General features: G+C 34.3%; 1 long non-coding RNA gene across 2 annotated transcripts; it reads right to left on the bottom strand.

Moving 5' to 3' along the window:
- Positions 1 to 25: 25 nt before the first annotated feature.
- On the bottom strand, positions 26 to 3228 carry LOC135530381 (uncharacterized). 2 transcript variants are annotated; one of them, XR_010453833.1, is made up of 3 exons: positions 2914 to 3228; positions 436 to 582; positions 26 to 132 (listed from the first exon to the last, which is right to left on the bottom strand). It is a non-coding gene; the product is annotated as an uncharacterized LOC135530381 (long non-coding RNA). The 2 variants fall into 2 exon arrangements; XR_010453834.1 differs by lacking the exon at positions 2914 to 3228 and adding an exon at positions 2876 to 2894.
- Between the last annotated feature and the right edge of the window lie 693 nt (positions 3229 to 3921).

Genomic DNA, 3921 nt, shown 5'->3' with positions numbered 1-3921 from the left:
CATTTCATTTTAAGATGAATGCAAACTTCTGTTTGTAGAAGGTAAAATGTATCACGTAATTTGTTTTCAACTTGATTTTGGAGTTCCACTGACTTGTCTGGAAAGTTGATGTTCGCAGGACTGGGGCTTCCTCTGTAAGGTGGAATGAAAATAGCTAAATTAATTTTGCAATTTGTAACCTGTTTAGTGAGGGGTCAAAGAGAGCTAAAGATAGTAAAATCTTCTCGTAAAGATTCAGAAAATAACTATGGACTCTGGATTTACACGTCATATGTATAACAATAGAACGACCATGTCCTCCACAATTAGTATGTTTAATATTAGTCCACTTTTGGTACAGTGTCAAAAATGTTGCATGTCATCTTCAGGATTTCAAAATATATTGCTTTCTGTCTCCTGATGCCAATAAGCATATTGTGAAAATGTAGGTCATACCTCTGCGGGATCTCAATCCCCTTACTGGTTGAATTAGCATCCATATCCTCCTCAGGAGGCCCTCCGTTCGATAAAATGTTTGTGTTGGTGGAAGGGTTCACATCATCAGGATCCCCTCCCTCAGACAGTGATAGGTACCTCTTCTTACTGCAGAGAAATATAATGATGTTATTCACCATCAATGTCACAAACTATTAGTTGTTAAACTATTTATTAAGTTTTAAATACTTTAAAAATGTTTTCAAATACAATTTGTAAATATTTGGTTTTTAAAATGGGGTTTCTTGCAATTGAACTCAAGGTGTCACATGCACTGAATAAAACCGGTGTAGACCTTACAGTGAAATGCTTACTTACAAGGTCATTATTTTAAAAACTTTGCCATATTTGTAGTAAAGTTCAATCACGTAGCATGTTCACCTCTATACAGTACAGGGTGTTTTGATATTGTGCAATTAAGGTTTTCAAAAGTAAAATAACATAAAAGTTAATGAATTAACATTTAAAAAAAAAATGCATCTTCACACAAGTCTTGTACATGAATAAATGACTGTTGAAAAGTGAAATGATGTGTTCCTTCCCCATCCCCTGGTTAATAAGAATCTGCATAAGTGATAAGACTTCATGGAAGCAGGGATGGACTATATATAATTCTCTGGAAATGAATCAGAACTAAATGTACTGTCAGCAAATATGCAACGGAATGAGTTGGATCCTCCCAAAGATTGCTTAAGGCAGCCAGTCCGGGTGATTTGCTCTTCCTGTGTCACCACTTTGTCCAAGTAAGTATTTGCACCTCAATCCAAGCTATTCAGATGGGTGTCATGTTTCGCCAAGTCGTCTTTAACAGAGTCCATCTTTGTGTGGACCTCGGTGGCGAGAATGGCTATTTGTGCAGATAGGTCAGTGGATAGTGACTTCACCTTAGCCAGCACAGTCTGTTCAGACTTAATGATAAGAATTTGTTCTTAACTGACTTGTTAAATAAAGGTAAATAGACATGTGACCAATACAATTTGATTTATTCATATAATCTATAGCTCACAACCTCAAATGAATTCGTTGCATGTATTAATTAAGAAGTTTGTATAAGTGGTTTGGTGGTAAGTGACAACTGTAAATATTCTGCAGTCTTGATGTGATCGAGGAATGTGATTCTGTGTTTTTCTTCACTAAGTCGTCTATTAATGTCTTCTCGAAGAAAAGTAGTATGTTTGTCTGCAATTGTTTTAGTCCACCATTTTATGAATACTACTTTAGATTTATCTAAGTCATTACCAATGTATTTTACCAAGTCAAATGTTTTAGCTAGATCCTCTCCAACTTTTTGGAATTGATTCAGAGTTCCAAAATGGGGTATGGAAAAATGTAGGTCAAGACTTTTCTTATCGGTTCTCAAATCTTTTTGATGGTAATTGCTAATTGACCTAAATTTCTTTGTCACATACTTATGGATGTCTGTAAAAGTTTGCAATCTGAAAGGTACTTCTGAAATGTTGTTGGGTAGAAATTGTTTACTCGAATTATAAAGTCGCCCGGTAAGTTCTCTGTCTTCAAAATTTGATTGAGAGTCATGGCTTTTCTTATTGTTAAAAATGGCAAATTTGTCACGATAGTTTTCATAATTAGGACTACTGATTATCAAATTAAAGTGATCGAATGAGCTGATATATGGATCTATAAAGGTTGTCAACTTTCCAGTCAAACCGTACCATTTGCTATATCCAACAGTAGTTTTTATACCATAAGATTTGTACAGTTCTGAAGAATCCTTAATCAGTAAATCCATGCATGAATCATGACCGGAATTTTGCAAACAAGGTGAATTGAGGGTATAGATAAACAACTTAGTATTTCGCAATTTCTCATTGTTTTTCAATATTTGTTTTACTTCCTCAAGAAGTAACTTTTCGGTATGTTCTCCCTTACCCATCTTTTTGCAATCTTCTAATTTAATTAAGCCAACAAAAACCGGTTCTCCACCACAAGGTGACTCTATAAATGCCCATGCATGTTGCGTATCAAATTTTTGCTTGCAATCTTTTGTTTGTAATGAGTAGTATTTATCAAGAAATTCAGAAAATTTTTCAAAATGCTTTGGGATGTTTTGGTTTTCCGTCAGACAGTTCGTAAAAATCGTTGTTATGCCATACTTGTTCAGTTCTGCTAAATCTGTTATTTTATGATCTATAATTTGCGAAGGAGAGTTGAGCTGAATACATATAACATTTTCTATTTTGTATTTTCACTTCGTTTTCAAACATTTTTTTCACTTCCTCAAGAAGTAACTCTTTGGTATGACTAATTATTGGAGGTTTGTTTTCCATATTTTCTATATTGTTAGGTTCCGGAATTGCAACAAACACATCACCAGTTAAGAATGCCCATTTCATTTTAAGATGAATGCAAACTTCTGTTTGTAGAAGTTAAAATGTATCACGTAATTTGTTTTCAACTTGATTTTGGAGTTCCACTGACTTGTCTGGAAAGTTGATGTTCGCAGGACTGGGGCTTCCTCTGTAAGGTGGAATGAAAATAGCTAAATTAATTTTGCAATTTGTAACCTGTTTAGTGAGGGGTCAAAGAGAGCTAAAGATAGTAAAATCTTCTCGTAAAGATTCAGAAAATAACTATGGACTCTGGATTTACACGTCATATGTATAACAATAGAACGACCATGTCCTCCACAATTAGTATGTTTAATATTAGTCCACTTTTGGTACAGTGTCAAAAATGTTGCATGTCATCTTCAGGATTTCAAAATATATTGCTTTCTGTCTCCTGATGCCAATAAGCATATTGTGAAAATGTAGGTCATACCTCTGCGGATCTCAATCCCCTTACTGGTTGAATTAGCATCCATATCCTCCTCAGGAGGCCCTCCGTTCGATAAAATGTTTGTGTTGGTGGAAGGGTTCACATCATCAGGATCCCCTCCCTCAGACAGTGATAGGTACCTCTTCTTACTGCAGAGAAATATAATGATGTTATTCACCATCAATGTCACAAACTATTAGTTGTTAAACTATTTATTAAGTTTTAAATACTTTAAAAATGTTTTCAAATACAATTTGTAAATATTTGGTTTTTAAAATGGGGTTTCTTGCAATTGAACTCAAGGTGTCACATGCACTGAATAAAACCGGTGTAGACCTTACAGTGAAATGCTTACTTACAAGGTCATTATTTTAAAAACTTTGCCATATTTGTAGTAAAGTTCAATCACGTAGCATGTTCACCTCTATACAGTACAGGGTGTTTTGATATTGTGCAATTAAGGTTTTCAAAAGTAAAATAACATAAAAGTTAATGAATTAACATTTAAAAAAAAAATGCATCTTCACACAAGTCTTGTACATGAATAAATGACTGTTGAAAAGTGAAATGATGTGTTCCTTCCCCATCCCCTGGTTAATAAGAATCTGCATAAGTGATAAGACTTCATGGAAGCAGGGATGGACTATATATAATTCTCTGGAAATGAAT

The sequence above is a fragment of the Oncorhynchus masou genome, unplaced genomic scaffold (genome assembly GCF_036934945.1).
Source record: "Oncorhynchus masou masou isolate Uvic2021 unplaced genomic scaffold, UVic_Omas_1.1 unplaced_scaffold_13281, whole genome shotgun sequence".
Lineage (NCBI taxonomy): Eukaryota > Metazoa > Chordata > Actinopteri > Salmoniformes > Salmonidae > Oncorhynchus > Oncorhynchus masou.
Note: the sequence above shows the minus strand (reverse complement) of the source record. Positions and strands in the feature narration are given on the sequence as shown.